This window comes from Centroberyx affinis, unplaced genomic scaffold, assembly GCF_046629955.1.
Source record: "Centroberyx affinis isolate AG114_WGS23_722 - 3 ecotype Tasmania unplaced genomic scaffold, CSIRO-AGI_Caff_v1 ptg003010l_1, whole genome shotgun sequence".
In the NCBI taxonomy this organism is placed as follows: domain Eukaryota; kingdom Metazoa; phylum Chordata; class Actinopteri; order Beryciformes; family Berycidae; genus Centroberyx; species Centroberyx affinis.
In genome coordinates, this window is record NW_027281110.1 from 49,737 (window position 1) to 59,848 (window position 10,112).

Genomic DNA, 10,112 nt, shown 5'->3' on the forward strand with positions numbered 1-10,112 from the left:
TCCCCATGTCACTTCCGGTCACGGCCGTGGAAGGGAGGCTGACTCTGTATCCTCCCCAGATTCAGGCCCCTCTCCTGGGCCGGGAAACTCAAGCCGCCCCCTTGCCTGCTCCCGAGCGGGAAGCCCATGGTCTGTGGCTCTTTGTTTGGTCTCCGCTATATTCAGACGAGCTAATCCAGCTTAGTTTCTGGGAGTAGTGAGGAGAAGTAAAGCTCATTGTGGAATTAGCGCTACTAGCATGAGTGGACAGTGAGTTATAATGGGAAATGGTCAGTCATCGTTCTGACATGTGTTTACATTGTGGCCAACTTCATTTTAGGCACAGCGCTTAAGAAATAGGTACTTTCCCATGTAGCAGTTTCTGGCATCAGGTAATACATCAACAGGGTGTCGGCAAGTCCTTAAAAAAAGTCCTACAATGTTTTTGAATTGAATTATCTAAATTCAGTGGTCTTAAATATGGTTAGAGGTTGCCTTCGAGTCTAAATACAATTTCATCCAATAAATGGTCTCTTAGAATTGTTGCTTTTTCTTGGTGCAAGTTTTTTTTAGTGAGAAATCTCCCTCTTTTCATATACATACACAATTTTTTTTAGCTCATTTTTGGTGAAACTGGCCTTAACTTTGATTTAAATTGGCATTAAAAATGTAGTACAAAGATCACACTTAAACGTTGGTTCATATGGGCCACTGATTGAAGTGCTTGTTCAAAATCACCCCGACTAACAGTGTACAGAATTACTGCCACATACTGCATTGCACTTTGGCACTACCGCTGCGTCTTTACCACTGATGTTGGTGACTTGATTTTCAGCTATGTGAGCGAATGTGTGTGAGATCACACAAGTGCTCTAATGGATGGAAGCTGGTAGAAGGTCAGACATTTAATCAGGATTTTACAGTATTGTTTATGACGGGGGAGTTTATGATGAAGCCAGGAGTGTATGTGTTTGATGTACAGCGGTGTAGGTCTGCATCCACACCTGTAGTACTGAATCACACCGGCCTCTGAAGAAGTTTTATTAGAGAGCCAGTTTAGAAAGTGACCCAATACTTTTCATCCAATAAATGGTCTCCAGGTGACTCATCATATCATTCTTAACTTTTTGACTCACACGCTATTAACAAGAGTTTTTCTGTTCTTCCATTCCCCCATAGTCTGCTTTTATTTATTTAACTTTCTTTGATATTTATGATGAAAGACCAAAAAATACCCTTGATTTCCTTAGCCATATGACTTCCACATACGCTGCTCTTTTCATACTATGGAGCTATGTGCTCTGAGCAGGGCGCTTTGGCCTGACTCTAGCTGACTAGTGCTCTCCTTAGCTGGGCAGGGCAGGTCTGGAAAGTCCCTGGCTGGGGATGGGGCTGGCAGGCTGGGGGGCTGGAGTCCTGGAATCGTGTATGTTTTCCTGGATCAGGAGAGAGGATGTGGTAGACAGAAGACACCCCTCACCTCACCCCTTTTAAAAAGCTCCATCACCCCCTACCACCCAAACCCACACACACTACCTCTCCCCACAGCCAATCAGAGGTAAGGAGAGCGGGAAAATTGCCCTTCCAGTAAAAGGTACTTAGTCAGGACAACAGATGAGGAGAAATGGGATGAAAATGGAGGGAAAAAAAGGGGGGGGGTGTACATGTGAAGTGCAGAAAAGCTAAAAGTAAATTATAGGAGTAGTAGCAATGATGACAGGGAGTTAATTTCTGTTGGGTAGTTTGTGTTTACTAAAAACATGTCATAGCGCTGATCCTCCTGCTGTAGAGAATGAGTGAAAGGGGGGGAAGAGGTGTGTGTGTGTGTGTGTGTGTGTGTGTGTGTGTGTGTGTTTGTGTATATATGTAGGGGTCAATGTTGCCAAAAAATGGGCACAAACAGTAGCCCATCTGGGCTGCCCTGCCTCTCAACCCCATGTCTGGCTGGCATTTATCATATAGGCATGAACGCTTACACACACACGCACACGAAACACGCACACGCTTTCTCTCTGACATACATACACACTCACTCACACACACACACACACACACACACACACACACACACACACACACACATACACACACATGCCAGAAAATACAGCTGCAGTATAACCACATCACACATACACACACAAACACACACAAGCATGGTCCACATTAGCCCACTCTGTGAACACAGACTGATGGATATTTATAGCCTGATAGAATTACTTTTTTTCTCACGAGATGCAGAATTACAGTAAAAGTGTGTGAATCTGCACACAGGTTTTTGTTGTTGGGGGTATTTGTGAGTGACTCAGTTTTTTCGTGCGTGCGATCACTAAGTGCCAAAATTTGTTTTGCATTGTTTGTTTCTCATTCATAATTTCTCATTTTTTCCACTCTGCTGTGTGTGCACGCGCGCACATGCAAGCCTGTGTGTTTGTGTTTGTGTCTGTGTCTGTGTCTGTGTGTGCTGAAGAGCTCAGCTGTATGGCCAGCTCAGGTTTCACCTTGGCACCAATGCTCTCACCCTGGCAGCAGATTCCACACACTCCTCTGCCAACTCTCTACTGCTTTCCACACCACCTGTAACATATGCTCACTTCTGACTGGGGAGACTACAATTTCCAAGCCTGTATGGGCCACAAAATATCATATATCCCTCTTTTACAGAAAATTCCATATCCATACTGTTTCTAGTATTTCAGTGGGAGTGTGGACAGAAAAATATATGGTAATAATTACACACAGAGATGTACAGTAAGCTCAGAGAAAACCCACATTTTACTGCATGCATTTCTTGCTCCAGAACATTACTGCTTCACTATTGTTTTGCCTCCAAGAGTAATTGTTTGGTTGATTTAAATTGTATTCTCTTCTTAGCTATCAGAAGGCACAAACTGCAGGATAGATGATGTGGAGCTTCTTTGGCGGTTAACACTTTATGACAACAGTTGCTGTATGTCATTGCAAATGTGATAATGAGAACCTATTTGGACAATTATGTCTCAGTTTGCAAGGATAACAGGAGAGTTGGTGTTTCTCTGAGTGAAAGAAACGGTGGGGAGGAGGATCAAGGAGGACAGACAGATGGAGGCCCAGTGGTGAAGGCGACACTGCCTCCTCAGAGTCTCCTCATGTGGGCACAACCTTGGCCCCCTCTCTGCCCGTCTCCTACCCGCTTCACCACGCCCAGAGGGGCTCCCTGGCATCCTACAGCCTGGCAGCTGTTTTTTGGGAGCTGTCCCCTCCTCAACCCTGCATCTCCTCACCTCACACCTGAGGGAGGGGGGCAGGGATCAAGCTCCCATCTTAAACTGCTCTCCAGTACCATCACTAATGTCTCACCTCCAGGCTACATTAAACAGTGGCATAGTGAAGGACAAGGTCCCGCTGCACAGTTGAAACAATGCCTACAGTAAAGGGTATGGAGGACAAAAGAGTGCTTGCCTGTGTGAGTTTATGTATATATGTAGGTGTGTGTGTGTGTGTGTGTGTGTGTGCGTGCGTGCCTGTACGTGCATGTGCGCATATGTCCAGGCATGCATGCATGTGCCTATAGGAGAGTGTGTGTGTGTGTGTACCTATAAGTACATTTCCGCCATATGAATGCCCCAGTTCTGCTCAGTGCTCCTGCACTGCTCTGTCCTTTAGGCCGACCTCCCACCATGCACCTCTCACCGCACAGCACTCGCAGAATAAATAACATTCACGGCCAAGTGTAAAAAACTCTGGGCTTCACCCAAACTGCGGCCTTGCTCAACCAGCTGTGGGAGGCCAGGGCATCAGGGTGTGGGGTGGTGAGTGTTTGCGTGTGTGGTTGCTAGTGTGTATGTGGGGTGGCTGCTTGTATATGTGGGTGTGTGAAAGAAATGGGAAGGAATGGGTATTTGTGTGTGTGTTTTTGTGTGTGTACGTGTGTGTTATTATGTGTATGTGTGTGTGGCTGGACTGGGGACAGGGAGCTGAAGGGGTTGTAACCCTGTCATGACCCCAGTGATATTTATGTGTTTTATTATGGTGGAGGTGGTGGTGTGAAATCCCCTAACCCGACCGTTGTGTTTGTTATGTTCCCTCCTCACCAGTACACTGACAATAGGGCTTGCTCTTACTGGGTGAAGATTTCGTGAAAAACAATTTTGAATCTAACCTTCTTGAGTTTTTTCTTGTGTGTGTTTATACATATGCCTCATAAGTTTTAAAGAGAAACTGCACTCCGTTTTGTCCTATTAACCTTACAATATTACCCCCAGTCACACATAAGGTATTAACTTTCCTTGACTACTTTATTTTGCTCTTTATTTCTCCAGTCAAACAGATGGTTAACTCTGGGCTTTGTGCCCCAGTATGCACTGCTTTTCCTGGGCAAACTGCCCACTCCATCCCCAGGCTTGAGTGGGGCCTCCCTGGGGACAGTCACAATGCCATCAGGCCTACTTATAGCTCTGATTATGCGTCGCTATGTCTGCCGTTCGATCGTGTTAATATAATGACCAACACTGTATACAACTATTAAATGATGTTTTCTCTGCATTACAATAACGCTTATTCTGTGCATTGGTGGAAGACAAAGTTTATTATGTCCCCTACCAATCGATAGCAACTTAGATTTATAAACATAGATTAGCATAGAGAATATCAATTAAGGAGAGGAGTGGATCGATATCACTCACCAAAATAAGTTGGCTTCAGACAGAGCCTCTCTCAGGGGATTTCCCCAGCCAGCTCAGCCTCTGACTCACTGCTGGGAGCAACAGCAGTCACCCAAGGGAGAGCAGGCTGGGAAGTGGATGGGATGGGATGGCGAGGAGGAAGGATAGAAGTTGGAGATTTTTGACAGTGTGGGACCTGGAGGAGTTGGAGACATGGGAAGAAATATTACGGTATACGGAGAGGGGGCCGATGGCATGAATAAGGGAATGGACGATGGAGGAAAACAGAGTAAAGCAAGGATGTAACGGATTAGAAAGGATGATAGAGAAGCACAGAGGGGAAGTGAGGAGACAGAATTAGAAAGGATAAGGAGGACGAGATGTGAGAGAAAGGGAAGCGGGAGGCTGAGATGGCGGAAGGGATAGGACAAGAGAAAGGGGAGCGGGGGAGGAGGGGCTGGGTGGGGAAGTGGGGTGCTAATTCAGAGAATGGATGTGAATAGCAACCAAGGCGTTTTTGTATTAACATAATTAACAGATGGTGTTAGTGATTAGGTTACATGTGATTCAGGAAGCCAGGGTTGTTAGCTGAGTGTTAAGGCTGTGCATTCTGTCAGCCAGAAAAAAGATTGGAAAAGAACAATGTCAGTGGAGGGAATTAAATCAACAACACCTACACACATTTAAACACACAACCGTGGGGGGAAGAGTGGTACACCCGCACACTCACATATGCACACATGCATGTGCACACACATAGGTGCACACTCGCACAGAAACACACACACACACACATAATAAGCTCAGCAACACACGCACTAGTCCAAATGCAGACTTAAAATGCATTGTTTCTGGCTTCTTTAGTGTACCGGCGAGGGACATAAAGGCATTTTATGAGCCATGGCCCACTTTCAAAGCTTTGTCTGCTATAAACGGAGCTTTGATATGAGAATAGTGACATGCTGCTGGGAGAAGACTCTTTGTGACTCAGTAAAATATAAAAATAGTCCTACTGGCTCACTAATGTGAATGTAGTGGATGCCTTTTGTTCTCAAGGCAATTGTCTGCAACTATAGACAGTAATAGTGTGTGTACGTGTGTGTGTGTGTGTGTGAGAAAGAGAGAGAGATTACACTTGATTTACTCTCAAAGGTATCTGTGCTAGTGTGCCTCAGTGTTTTTGTATTTGTGTGTGTGTACATTTGTGTGTGTATGTGTGTATCATTGCTTTAGTCTGGCCCGTTGAGCTGCTTATACAGCAGTGTTCCCACCGGTCATGATTTAGTCTTTCACCTGTTTGATATTATATTGTATTACTCACTTCATGTCCGTTGCCATATGAGTGTCTGTCTGTGTTTGTGTCTGTCTGAATCTCTGACTGTCTGTCTTGTCTGCCAATTGGTTTGTTTTGCTGTATACTAACAACAGGGAGTTGAGTGTGTCTGATAAGTCTGTGTACTGTGTGAACAGACAGACAGACTATACAGTGGAAACAAACAATATTCCTTGTAGCAAAAGGTATGTGTGCACATGTGTGTGAGCATGTGTGAGTGTTTGCGTGGTGTCTGTGTCTTCAAAGCAATCTGGTTTTAATGATCATGGGCCATTGTCCAGCATGTAATTCAGACAGGCAGGAATGTGTTTGGATGATTCTGTGTGGGTGTGTGTGTGTGCACGCTTGTGTGTGTGCGTTTTGCAGTGGGCCTGCATCCAGCTAGTCTTAGAGTGTCCTCCGTCCGTTGGGGACTGGCGTGATTGAGACTGGCCCTCTGGTGGTTTGCAAATCAATCACAGGTCTTGAAACGCAGACCAAAACACTGACAGTGACTACCAGTTTCCTGGAATAATCTGCTCCGCTTAAATACCCTCACATGGTTTCAATGACTTCTGCTCTGTCATCAGGCAAGCTGGCGTGTGACGATGTCGGGTGAATCTATCCGCCCAAGGCCACTTGGACATTATAAAATGGGTCAGTCAGTCTCTCTGCCTTTCTGTTTGGCTCCTTGTCATTGTATTGGGTATAAACTGGCAGTTGAGGAGGCTCATTAGTGGCTGATGGATAGTTCCTGCTGGAGACTTTGTGCGATCCCAGCGCCAGCATCGGGCACCAATACCAACCTCCAGCCTCAACCTCAGCCCCAACTCCCACCCCCCACCATTATAATCAATCTTGGGCTTGTTTCTCACTACTCATTATTCACTACTTATTTCAAAACTAATATTTTCTAATAGTCTTCAGTGTGAATGAGCAGGGTAACTAAATTGTGTTGATGTCCAATGTTTATCATCCTTTTGCCTGATAAAATCAAAGCAGTGAGAATACTTCCACCTGGAGAAAGATGCCACTTTTTCCATTTAGGCTAGCTCATAGAGGCTGAGCTAGCTTAATGGGTGCGATCAACTGAAAGGCTGACGACTACTTATAAATAAAACAAACCAGGACATGAGGGTGGGATATAGTTCTGTGATAATTTCAGTCTGATATTCAGACAGGGTGATGACAAAATAAACAGACTGGTAGACTTGTTATTACTGAAACTGAAATTTGTTACACTACTCGTTAATGGGAAATGAGCATTATTGTAATCTGCTACTGAATAATATGTTACTATCCAACTCTAATAATAATGATATGATACTTAATTGATCCATGTAGTGAAATTCTCTTTCTGGGGCTTGAGCCTGTGTCTTCCAGTTGATGGACGGTCTCCCTACTCACTACACCACCCTGGTGGCCCAATATATGACGATGCCACCATTGCAATAGTCCCAAGTCTAGCCTAATTTTCCAGTTGTGTATCAGCAGCCCCAGTCCCTTGCCCATTTCCAGCCGTACCCTCCACTCTAGCCTAACCCCAAGCCGAGCTCCAGCAGTCCAGAGGGGGATCAATGCAGCATTAGAGTGATGGTGTGCTGTGGCTGTGCTTGGGCCATTTTATGGTGTGGACAGGGACATAGAGGATCAATCAGAGCCATGATATCTTATTACTAACGTTAATTCACCCAGAGCAGTATGGATCCATGCATTAGCCTGGCTCAGCCTTGATTTAGAGCAGAGTGGGATTGAGCATGGGTGGTTGTTTGTGTGTGTGTGTGTGTGTGTGTGTGTGTGTGTGTGTGTGTGTGTCTGTGTGTGTGTGTGTCTCTGCAAGTGTCTGCATTTGAGTGGATGTGCGTGTGGATGTGCATTTATGCACGTGTGTTTTAATGTGTCTATTTGTATGCATGTGTGTGCAACTTTGCATGTGTGTATGTGTGCAGCACAAGTGCACATTCATGGTTATTATTTACTCATACAGTATAAATGGATTGTTATTTGCAGATTTCTAAATGTTTGCTTTATTAGGTATGCTGCATAAGGATGAAATGAAACTTAAATCAGAGGGATTCCCCGCTATAACTGAATGAAAGAGAATAGATTGTCCTGTACTTCCTTCTCCGCCCCCCTCAACAGTAAAGCCAAACCTCTGCCAGACAGACTCACTTATGAAACAAAGCTTAAGTCTACTGGAGCTGGTCGTCAGTCACATGGGCCCTGTTGCTGGGCGCCTCCTGGGAATATTTCCTGCTGTACAATATTTCTGAGGAGAGGGACTCGCCAGAGAGAGGTCGCCCTGAAAACATGTTTTATTCATCCAGCCTGTCACTCGGGGTGGCTTGTTTTGGTTTTTGTTTAATGTTTCTTCTGAAGACCGGCATGTGCGTGTGCGTGTGTTTAGTTGCTATTTTTGTGTGTGTGTGTGTGTGTGTGTGTGTGTCTGCGTCTCTCTTTCTCTCTCTGCGTCTCTCTGTCTCTGTGTCTCTCTCTCTCTCTCTTGCACGCGCTCTCGCTCGCTCTTTCTTTCTGCATTGATGTTTATGTGTGTGTGTGTGTGTGAGAGAGAGAGAGAGAGAGAGAGAGAGTCTGTGCATGTGTTTGTGTGGGTGTTTCATCCCTGGGGAGATAAAAAGCCTTGGACCATATGTTATGCAGCAGTAGGCCACAACACACAGCACTATTGCAGCGTTCGACAATAAGGATTGCCCGATGGCCCAGGGCCAGTTGGAAGTTGACTTGGGACAGTTGATCGGTCAGTCGGTGGCCCAATTGGGCCAGTGCCTGAAAAATAGGTTTCTGGTCTTACTATTTCTCACCTGTCTTTAAGCCTGTTATCTTTGTCTCTTTGCTCTGCTCTGCTCTGCTACTGGCCCACTCTCCTCTCTGTTGTGCTTCTTCTGACCAATCAGGTGGGGTCATCAGGCAAAATTAATACAGATGAATAGAGAGACCAGCCTGATGAATTTCTCCTCTCGCTTTTTTCCCCCCATGTTAATACTGGTTATGTTGACAGAATTTACAAACTTTGATTGGTTAGTTAGGAGGGCTCATCTACAGTATGAATACAATAAGGGCAAATTTATATTTAAAGATGATACTTTTTTGTTGTTTATTTTTCAGTAATTTTGCTATTGTGAACATTCAAGTAACAGTAATAAATTACTTAAATTTACGAAGAAGTGATTTTTTTGGGGGTGCGGTGTAAATTTGCCTCCTGGCCAGTATGAAAACATACTACGGGAAAGTAGAACTCCCATTGGCCTACTGGCCTGACCGGGCAAAAGAAAAAAAAAATCTTAGCGTTGCCATGGTACCCTGCCATTGTACTGGAGACCCTCTGCTTTGATAGTGGCACCAGACACCAGGACCCAAACCACACAGGCCAATATCCTGAAATGGCTTTTGATATCAAGCTCACAATTTAAAGCCCCTATCTGGGATTTGTTTTGAATATATCAATTGCTAGTCTTCATTGATCCTTGAAGGGTATGACTGATGATAGGGTAGGAACCCACAAATCCTGCAACTTTCCACTCACACTGCAGCTCAAATAACGACTCAGTTTCCCCAAAGCAGTCACAAACAATACAAATATTAAGAAACCATTTAAATCTTACAAATACATTTGAAACTTATGTTTAGCTCTCACGTACTGTCACGCACTGCCTTGTACCAAAAACTGACTGAATCAATTTGAGAGTGAAAATTTGTTTTCAATCCAATGAAATTTACATAATCAAAGCCAGTACTGAGGCATTTGGCTTCTAGAGTGGGTCTTATAATACAAAAGATACAAAGAACGCAAGCATAAGTTAGACAAAAGCAAATACCAGTCGTGTACAAACATTTTCTTGCTAATTCGCCCATGGCTCGTTGCAGCCCGCCAACACACAAAGACAATACAGTAAAACAAACTTGACGCCATAATGGTATTAGTGGGTCTAAGTGAATATCTTGTGGTGAGTGACTGATCTCTCAGTGTCATGGTTGAAATAGAGGTTTAAGGTGGAGCATCAAAAAGAATCATGTTCTCCTCCTTTTAGTGTAGAATCATATTTTTTACTTACTTTTATATATCAAAAGTAAAACTAGTAAACATGTTAGATACTTCAATTTTTAGAATACATTTACAAATGATATAGATATATTTAATGTGTGTGTGTGTGTGTGTGTGT